Genomic DNA, 11,825 nt, shown 5'->3' on the forward strand with positions numbered 1-11,825 from the left:
ACCGCGGACTTTATCCACTCGATAAGTGATAACCACTTGGAAAGTCCGGATAGGGTAGTTCGACTATTCATCCTATGAATATCCATTTGCATGCTTCGAACATCTCCATGTTCCCTACCAATGAAACGTGGTACTCCGCATCGCAAATGCTAGTCTCAAACTCGAGCGATCCTTATCCTTATTATCGGACGGCTCAATCGACTAGGAACGGTTTTAGAATATACAGTGACTATAAGATGTATTTCATGATAGACATCTCCATGTTCTACCACATCTTACATACACTATAGTATATTCAAGGTCTTTATCAAAACAACAATAGTATATCACAATATAACAATATGAAGTAATATAAAGTCATTGCCATAAAAGTGTAAATAATATTAAACAAAAGATTGTTTATACAAAGAGTCAACAAAGCCCATAGCCACACAGTTGGCTCACTGGGCACCCACTCTTACAATCTCCCACTTGCCCTATAGCCAACTAGTCATACTACGTAGACCCATTGCTTCGCGATGTTTGTCAAACAATGGTCCTGGCAAAGGCTTAGTAAGTGGATCAGCGATATTGTCTGCAGAGGCCACTCGTTCGACACTGATGTCTCCTCTTTCCACAATCTCCCGGATTATGTGGTATTTCCTCAGTACGTGTTTGGATCTTTGATGAGACCTTGGTTCCTTTGCTTGAGCAACGGCACCCGTGTTGTCGCAGTACACCGGGACTGGACCAACAAATTCAGGAATGACGCCCAACTCTTGGACGAAATTCCTCATCCAAACGGCCTCTTTAGCAGCAGCTGATGCTGCAATGTATTCAGCCTCAGTGGTGGAATCCGCTGTGGTGTCCTGCTTGGAACTTTTCCAAGAGACAGCACCGCCATTGAGCATGAACACAAATCCAGAGGTTGACTTCGAGTCATCCACATCACTTTGGAAGCTAGAGTCGGTATAGCCTTCCAGTTTGAGTTCTCGTCCTCCATAAACCATGAACATATTCTTAGTCCTTCGCAAGTACTTAAGAATGTCCTTCACGGCTTTCCAATGCATCTGACCAGGATTAGACTGATATCTGCTCGTGACACTCAGAGCAAATGCTACATCCGGTCTGGTAGATATCATCCCATACATGATACTACCTATAGCTGACGCATATGGTACATGTGTCATATTCTCTATCTCTGCATCAGTCTTGGGACACATAGACTTGGATAGAGAAACTCCATGACACATGGGTAGATGTCCTCTCTTGGACCCATCCATTGAAAACCGTTTCAATATGGTATCGATGTAGGTTGATTGAGTGAGTCCTATCATTCTCTTAGATCTATCCCTATAGATCTGTATCCCAAGAATGTAGGATGCCTCACCCAAATCCTTCATCGAAAATCTACCTGATAACCATATCTTTGTTGACTGCAACATCCCTACATCATTCCCAATGAGTAGGATGTCATCAACATAAAGTACTAAGAATGTCACCGCATCCTTAACTACTTTCTTGTACACGCAAGGTTCCTCCGGGTTCTTGATGAAACCAAAGTCTTTAATTGTTTCATCAAATTTCTGGTTCCAACTTCTTGATGCTTGTTTTAGACCATAAATTGATCTCTGAAGCTTGCATACCTTATGCTCGCTTCCCATGGATGTGTACCCCTCAGGCTGCTTCATATAGATTTCTTCCTTAATGTCTCCATTAAGAAAAGCAGTCTTCACATCCATTTGCCATATCTCATAGTCATACCATGCAGCTATGGCAATTAGGATTCTTATGGACTTGAACATTGCGACTGGTGAAAAGGTTTCATCATAGTCAACTCCTTGCCTTTGAGTATAACCTTTCGCCACCAATCGCGCCTTGTAGGTCAATACCTTACCATCAGGCCCAAGCTTTCTTTTGTAGATCCATTTACACCCTATTGGAACAATTCCATCGGGAGGATCCACTAAAGTCCAGACTTGGTTAGTATGCATCGAATCCAATTCTGATTGCATAGCTTCAAGCCATAAATTCGAATCCGCATCAGAAATTGCTTCCTTGAAGCTTCTTGGATCACATCCAATGTCGGGTTCATCTTGACCCTCTTCAAGAAGAAGACCATATCGAACTGGAGGTCTAGAAGTCCTCTCGGATCTTCTAGGTGCAGGCGTGTCCAGCAATGGTTCCTGAGGTGTGGGATCGTTATTTTGTATTTCGGGTTCTTCTTGAACTTCTTCGAGTTCCATCATCTCGCCTTTCTTATCCAATAAGAACTCCTTCTCCAAGAAGGTGGCATTCCTAGAAACAAACACCTTTGTTTCAGCAGGATAATAGAAATAATATCCGATTGAATTCTTCGGATACCCCACAAAATAACACAAGCTGGATCGACTATCCAACTTATCTCCCACTGTCCGCTTCACGTAAGCAGGACATCCCCAAATCCTCAAGTACGAATACTTAGGAGCTTTGCCATTCCATAACTCGTATGGTGTTTTGTCCACTGCTTTAGTGAGGACGTTGTTCAACAACAATACCGCCGTTTCAAGCGCATAGCCCCAAAACGAAGGTGGAAGCTCAGTGAAGCTCATCATGGATCGAACCATGTCCAACAAAGTTCGATTACGACGCTCCGATACACCATTAAGCTGTGGTGTCATAGGAGGAGTCCACTGAGAGAGAATCCCATTCTCTTTTAGATAGTCCAAAAACTCGGTACTCAAGTATTCTCCACCTCGATCCGATCGAAGTGCTTTAATACTTTTACCTAGCTTGTTTTCTACTTCAGCCTTGAATTCTTTGAACTTTTCAAATGCTTCAGACTTATATTTCATTAAATATAAATACCCATACCTTGAATAATCGTCAGTAAAGGTAATGAAGTAGGTGTGGCCATATTGAGTCCCAACTCTAAATGGTCCACAAACATCTGTATGGATCAAATCCAACAGATTTTGACTACGTTCAGGCTTCCCCTTAAAAGGAGATTTAGTCATTTTCCCTTTTAGGCAGGATTCACAAGTAGGTAGAGAGTTAATATCAGACATATCAAACATGCCCTCTCCCACTAGCTTGTTCATCCTCCTTGAGGAAATATGACCTAGTCTAGCGTGCCAAAGGTTTGCCGGGTTTTGACTATCGATTTTCCTTTTGTTTGTTGTCGCCGGTTTGTCAATACAATTCACTGGAACGTCTTTTAGTTTTAAATTATATAGATCGTTTTCAAGTTGTCCATTTCCAATTAAACATTCATTCTTGTAAATACTGCAAATCCCATTCACAAAATTACAAGAATAACCATCTCTATCAAGCATAGAAATAGAAATAATGTTTTTAATTAAATCTGGCACAAATAAAACATCTCTCAACAATAATTTAAAACCATTCTGCAAAATCAAACAAACATCTCCAATGGCCGTAGCTTCAACTCTGGAACCATTCCCGAGCCTTAGCTGGGTCTCACCCATTCTAAGCCTGCGACTTCTTGTCATCACCTGCAAATCATTGCAAATGTGAGAACCACATCCGGTATCCAATACCCAAGAAGTTGTATTAAGTGACATGTTTATTTCGATATAGAACATACCCTTTGCAGTTCCCAACTGCTCAAGATACTCCTTGCAGTTGCGCTTCCAATGACCCGGCTTCTTGCAGTAATGGCAAACATCCTTGGATTTTCCATCGTTTGAAGCCTTTGTCTTTTGCTTCTTCTCGGGTTCCACTTTCTTGGGTGGGGCAGAACGTTTCTTGCCCTTCATACTTGGCCCCTTCTTAGCAGAAGATGAGGAGCCCACCAAGAAAGCTGGCTTATCCTTCTTAAGTGTGGATTCATATGTAACGAGCATATTGACCATCTCTTCAAGGGTGGCCTCTATCTTGTTCATATTAAAATTTATCACGAATCCATCAAATGAAGAAGGAAGAGATAGAAGCAGCAAGTCCACATTGAGTTCATGCTCCAACACCAAATCAAGGGTCGCTAACTTCTGTATGAGCCAAATCACTCGTACCCCATGATCACGGACCGAAGTCCCTTCACGCATGCGGCACGTCATCAACTCCTTAACAGTAGAGAACCTTTCAGCCCTCGACTGAGCCCCAAAAAGTTCCTTGAGTTGCGTGTGAATGTCAGCAGCATTCACCGTGTCCTCAAATCGCCTCTGGAGTTCATCAGACATCGAGGCTTGCATATAGCATTTGGTCTTGATGTCATGGTCACACCATGCATCAAGTTTGGCCAATTCCTCCGGACTTATGTCAGCTGGTGCTTCCTTCGGAGGTGCTTTCTCTAACACGTAGAGCATTTTCTCCGAAGTTAAGACAATCTTCAACTTCCGGAACCATTCCGTATAGTTGGCGCCAGTCAGCTTGTTTTGTTCGAGGATCGAGAATAAAGGATTTCGCGAATTCATTGTGTGAAATACTGAAAAGGAAAAACAGACATATATCAATGATTGTTTAACAATTTACTAAGACATAAAATAGGCGAATTTAATTTTATGAATCTCACTCCCACTATTTTAACGATTTCACCACCCTCTAGTGAAAACGGGAAACTTTTTCCTTAGTGAGAACATGGAGTCCAATTGACAAACTTATGGTCCCGAATAATATCAGCCAACCATAATTCTCAAAAGGTAGAGCCCAATTGCTTCCAAAGCAACCCCCATGTATTTACCTCATGTCCAATAAGGGCCCAATAATATGACGCCGTTTAAAGTGACATGTCAAGATGACCCATCAATATTAAGTTGTGATGGACGGTCGCCATGTGGATCCCCCAATAATATGAGCCGATCCCATGGGAGTTCCACCCAACTTACAACATTTGTCGATCCAATGTACAGCTTTCCGACGAACGGGCCCCCCCAATAATATGAGCCGGACCGTATCCGCGGGTAGCATCACATACATTGACCGTTGATGGAAGGTAGGAACATTTAAACAATATTTAAATTTCCTTTATTTATCTTGATATAAATTTTAAATCATATTTAAAATGAGGGATTTTATTTATAAAAATATTTGTCTCATCATTTTTAATTTATTGCATGCATTGCCGGATTCACGCAATTTATGTCTAAACATGCATACAATCATAATATCACATATTATATAGGATGATCGATTCCATTTCTAATTGACCCGTGGTTGCCAATCACGGGTCTTAGTCCAATCCTAGGTAATATGCAGTATGCAAATGCAATCCTATTACATATGCTTCCAATTTACATTTCTTCAGTCTTCATTGTCTGCTGGGCCCACCATCTTCAAATCTTGATCTCCCACTAAATCTAATGTATTTACAATTAAATAACAATGACAAGTAGGGGATACATTTTTAGGGGGTGGGAACGGGCTATAAACCAAGCCCACTTTTATTACATATGACATTCATATCGGGCCATAAACCAGGCCCATTAATAAAACCAACAACAATAAAGACAAAATGTAAATTCCTAACATACACCTACAAAATTGGTCATGGCAATCGATCATCCTTATCCAATAACATTTAATTCAAAATTAATTTATTGGATAACATGCTGTGGCAATTCAAATTTAAACAAGATAAAATCATATTTTATATATAAAATCACATTTCACATATAAAATCATATTTTATCTCCATATCAAATAAAATCATATTTTATCTATAAAATCCAATTTTACAAATAAAATCATATTTTATCTAATATATCATAAGATCATATCTTATCATCAATTGTACCAAAATAATTGATTTCAAAATTCAATTTACGGATAAAATATTAAAATTTTCCAAAAATTCAAATTTATCCAAAATCAATTTTAAAATTTACGGACTCGAACAATTCGATCCGAAATCTCGTGAACCAATCAAAAACAATTTTTGACCGGACCAAAAATAAAATTTTAAATATTAAAATTAATAAAAAAAAATTAAAAAATTAATTTTTCCCGCGGGCCACCCGGGACACTCCCGGGTCGGCCCGCACCCGGGGCGCGGGCCGGGGGCAGCCCGGCTGCCCCCTTAGGGCAGCGCCTGGCGCCGCCCCTGGGCGGCGCCGTGCGCTGCCCTGGGCGGCGCCGAGCGCCGCCCCTGGGCAGCGCCGAGCGCTGCCCTGCGCAGCGCCCAGCGCTGCGCTGGGCAGCGCACAGCGCTGCCCTGGGCGGCGCCGTGCGCCGCCCTGGGCGGCGACGGTCGCCGCCTTGGGCGGCGCTGTGCGCCCCCTTTGGGCGGCGCCGTGCGCTGCCCGGGGCAGCAACAATTGCTGCCCCACCGGGCAGCGATCCAATCGCTGCCCGGGTTTTGCCCCGAAAAAAAATTTTTTTTATTAAAAATATTTATTTTGTTTCATAAACCGAGACTCAAAAATTTTGTACAATTGATTATTCAATCGATTGATCTGAGCAACCTGGCTCTGATACCACTGTTGGAAAACTGGCGAGTTCCCAGACCAATTACGATTGATACCCCGTGCAGCGGAAGTTTAAAATTTTCTCATGGAACGATTCCATGGTGTGGGTATCAACCATACAACGATTGAATTACGTGTGTGTAAAATTTAAATAACAATTAAATAAATTTTACCTCAAATCTCGCAACGAGATTAATGGACACCAACAGAACAATTCTGCTCTTGTTGTCTCTCCCTGGAACCGATGAACGCCTTCAATCAGGTCCACGAACAGAGGTTTAATCCCTCTGATAGATTGCACTAGAAAATCTATCAGAAGTTTTCTGCGAAGAGAATACACGAATTTGATTCGTTATTCCTTACTGCGATTCAAAATCACAGACCGGAATTTTCTCTGACAGAGTAGGGAGGGGCCGGCCAAAAAACGTTTTGAGAGGCTAGGGTTTTCGAAAATTGCTCTCAAAATAATGACCTGTTGTGTGTAATTTCTGTACTGAAATAACTTATTTATAATGCAGGCCACTAACACCTTAGGGCCCATTAGTCATAAGCTGGGGCCCGACAAGCAAAGCCCGCTCGTTCAGAAATTAATATAAAATTCATCGTGACTCCGATTGATGAAACGATTTCACCAATGTGCACAGAAACCATTTCTGCACGTTTTAAAGTCAAAATAAATTTTCCTGAATCCGAATTCAGTGGTTTCCAAAAATGTCCATCCCTATGTCATTTTAGGAAATCCTACTCCCTTACTCTTATTTAAGAAGTCCAACTCCTTAGTTCATTAAATTTAACTCTTTAAATTTAACTATCTCAACGGGGATTAAAACTCCATTACACTGTGTGACCCTCAATGGTTCAGGGATACAGCTAGCCGTGGGCTCACAACTCCTTGTGACTCGGAACAACACTTTCCGACTTGCCCAACGAATCATGGTAAAGTGCCTAGCAACATCGCCCCATGATTCCCTAGGTATCACTGATAGTGCCTACAAGAACCAGTAGATTTTGGTTAACGTACAGTACGGTCCCTTCATCCATATATCCCGATCGAATCAACAACCATTGGTATATCGAGAGTCGCTCAAGATTCGATAACTATGCAATACATCTTGAAGATCAAATTAGTGACATCGCATGTGCTACTAAGAAACCATTTCTTAAATCACATCAAGTACTCTGGCCAGAGATTTGTCACACTAATATCTCCTCAGATCGCATAGGATATCCACACTCGCAAGTATGTGGTGAATCCTTGACAACAATGCATTGACTCCTATATGTGTCGTAACTGTACCCAATCTCGACACCTGATGACCCCCTCAGAGTCGGTAAACGAGTCAAAGCACAGTACTAGCATATAGAGTCTCCATGATGTTTCAAGTCGTAAGGACTAATGGTGTACAACCAAAACCGCGGACTTTATCCACTCGATAAGTGATAACCACTTGGAAAGTCCGGATAGGGTAGTTCGACTATTCATCCTATGAATATCCATTTGCATGCTTCGAACATCTCCATGTTCCCTACCAATGAAACGTGGTACTCCGCATCGCAAATGCTAGTCTCAAACTCGAGCGATCCTTATCCTTATTATCGGACGGCTCAATCGACTAGGAACGGTTTTAGAATATACAGTGACTATAAGATGTATTTCATGATAGACATCTCCATGTTCTACCACATCTTACATACACTATAGTATATTCAAGGTCTTTATCAAAACAACAATAGTATATCACAATATAACAATATGAAGTAATATAAAGTCATTGCCATAAAAGTGTAAATAATATTAAACAAAAGATTGTTTATACAAAGAGTCAACAAAGCCCATAGCCACACAGTTGGCTCACTGGGCACCCACTCTTACAACAGCTCGATGAACATGCCAAAAATCTAACAATTTCTGAACCGACGGCATAACGGCTAAAAATCGGTAATCGTAACTCATTTCCAACAAATCTAACTCACAAGCATCTCATATCAGAAATATATCGTCAAAAACCAGCATCACAGCAGCTATAAATTTCAAAATACATGCTGTAATTTCATATCTAACACAAACGGCATCCGTTCTTTGTTCCGACTTCGATTTACGATCTTCATAACATCAAGAACACATATACAAAATAAAATTCTGATTCCTCCCACATCATAATTTCGAAACATGCTGAATCATGAAGATACTTACATTAAATAAAAGCTCTTCTTGTAAAGATTCCAGAACTATTCCCGGAATTAAAATTGGATGAACGGATCTTGAGATATTTAAATCTGAAGACAAATTTCCAAGGTAGAAGATGATGTTCTCGGTTTTCTTCGGCTGAGAATTCTAAAATTTGATAAGAATTGGTACAACACACGTTCTGAGACGACCCTAACCCTCTAAATAAAAATAATAAATAAAGAATTGCGGAATTAAAAAAACTTTGCCATGACTCACTTTAAAATATTGTAAGCCCAACTGACACACTCAGCAATTCAAATCAAAAATAAAATAAACACAAGATAAAAATCCAAATACGATAGTCATAGAATCCAGAAAAGGGAAGTTAATCCCACACAGTTGCGAAAAAATAAACTATTAAGTTTACATGCCAAATATTCTAAAGCAGGGAAACCACATCCTGCAAATGACTGACAACGTATGAAATATTACAACTCAAAAATAAAAAACATCAGAGTTTGCGGAACAACTAAAAGCACGACGGTCAAGGGCCTGCACCACCGGTGACCTCGCCCTGGGGATCCTGCCCCTCGATCCCAGTGAAATACTCCTCACCTGAAAGCAATAAGTGTAGTGAGTCTAACAGACTCACCAAGAATATGGAGGGGATAACGAGTACTACATAATCACAAGCACATGCAGATTAAAAATAGCTGATACTGAAAGTACTATTATGCCCTTAACTTTAAATGAGATATTTCTGAAATTAATGAGAACATGACGTAACATATGCATGGCTAAGTCGAATGTAATCAAATTAAATGTATAAAAATTGTTCTGAACATAAACATATGAATAATGAACTTAGATCCTTGAATTGTGACTCTGTGATTTTGATCATGATCATGGCTGCAGTGTACTATGCCACAAGGAAGTCAGGATATCTTACAACTCGTCTTTCCCTGTGGGTGGTAAGGGAAGCCAAGATTTCTCTCGACTCGTCCAAACCCATAAATTTGGTAAGGGAAGCTAAAACATCTCTTAACTCATCCAAACACATGAATATTTTGGTAAGGGAAGCTAAGACGCCTCTTAACTAGTCCAAACACGTGATAAATGTAGTCACAATCATCTCACTTCGTTCATAAAATATTTTCTTTCGTACTCGATTATGAAACTTAGCATGCATATGTAAATATATCGCATTTGTAAACATTTAATCGATAGTCATGAAAATGATTCACACATGGATGACCGGGATGGTTATTTAGGAGCCAAACCAAATGATGGAGATTTAACCCATAATTTGCACTTAAGACAACTTCGAGCGGTTTGCCCGTAAAATTTGTAACTTTCTCGATTCATAATCAAAAGGGATTCCGCTTGAAACCACGACTCCATGACACTTAGAACTAAATAGGGAAATCATCCACTTAATTTTATTCCTAAGCAAACATTTTCCAAAAATCGGAATTCTGGGCAGCAGCCCTTTGGCTTCAAAAATATTCTGCACCTTAATAAATCAAAAATCTAAAACTCGACCAAAACTTAACCGAATTAATTTTCGCTTGAGCCGACATCTTCCTAACATCTTAGAATAACTCCAGACCCGAGCCCTTGCCCAAAACCCGAGTTTAACCCCCGTTTTAAAACCAGTTTCCGGACAGCCCCAACGTAGCCAAAATTCTGCTCATGCCTCACTTTTATACTCAATCAAAACCTTAGCCACAAGACCCCCAAGCTCCAAGCCACTAGTCTAGGTTCAAGACCAACATCCCACCTCATTTTTCATCTCCTACAACTTGCCTTGAATCACCTTAAACTCAGCTCAAAATCAGCCCCTCAAAGCCTATCATACCCGAGCCCATATCCTCAAAATTCGAGTGCAACACAACTCCATCCCACAAGCTATATTAAATTCATCCTAGTTGCTACCATGTGAACTACATATCATCCATGGTAGCCCTAAATCACCATCCAAATCACACCAACGGAACACAAGATTTTGAATCAACAAGGCATGGAAATAAATCTGGAATTTCGAAAACAAGCCAAGTACATAAATCTAAAATTTTCAAACAAGCCATGTCGTGAAGTAAACTGGACAATAATCGAACCAACGTGCTAGGAAAAACATCTGGAAGTATTCGAATCACGAGCATTGAAAGAAATCTTGGCAAAATCTCGAACACAAGCATGAAGAGGAGCTGGAAAAGTGCTCGAACCATATGCAATAAAGTCCTGGAAACTTTCGAACATCACAAGAATCTGATGCCAACCACAATCGAATGCAACACATTGAACTATAGATCATACCAGCTAATCGATCCAAGCTAATGCAAAACTTCTGAAATTATTTCGAAGGGCAGGGGTACATGAGCTTTCGAACAGGGCAAATATATGCTTAAAAAAATTCGAATGCTTCAAGAAATAAAACACACAACATAATAATTTACTAGGTGAGAACAAGAAACCATAATCTTGCCTATGCTAGGAGAAATTCTAAGAACCCAAAAGCTCAATGAGCTATGGCCAAAATCGAATGGAAGGAAATGGAGTTGCTTCGAGCTGGAGATGAGCTGAAATCGAGATCAAGGATAGTGGAAATCTCAACAAGCTTGCATTGGAGTGAATCACCAGAGAAGAAAATGAAGATCGAGGCGCTAAGAGAAGAAGAAGATTGAAGTCGACGCCTCCATGGGAAGAACAGGGGAAAATCATGAAATTGTTGTGTGTGTGAGTGTGTGTGTGAACTTAGGGTGAAAATGAAGTATAAAGTGTTGGAGGCTAGGGTTCAACTTTGGGTCCAAGTGCATAAGTAAAGGTATAACTCTAGAAAATGAGAGTGTTATGATTTTTATGAAAAATTGCTACACCATAATAACAATTAGGACTATAAATTAATTTGCACTAAATAAAAATATAAGCTTGAAAATCATAATTTAAAATATTAAATTGATTTTACTAGACCGGAAATAAAAATACTAATTTTTTCAAAAGTTAAAAATAATAAATTCTAATGCGCGGAAAGTAATATAATATTTAACTAATTAACACAGAATTTTAAATAATTAAAATAATAAATATTAAAGACTGAATTAGGCATGAAACTTAAATTAAGAGATTCTAGGCGTCACAATTCCTCCTTCTCTAATATGGAATTTTGTCCTCGAAATTAAGACTTACCAAAAAGCTCTGGGTAACGAGTCCTGATATCCGCCTCTGCTTCCCAAGTGGCCTCTTCATTCGAATGTTTCTGTCATCTCACTTTGATC

Source organism: Henckelia pumila, chromosome 4 (genome assembly GCF_033568475.1).
Source record: "Henckelia pumila isolate YLH828 chromosome 4, ASM3356847v2, whole genome shotgun sequence".
Lineage (NCBI taxonomy): Eukaryota > Viridiplantae > Streptophyta > Magnoliopsida > Lamiales > Gesneriaceae > Henckelia > Henckelia pumila.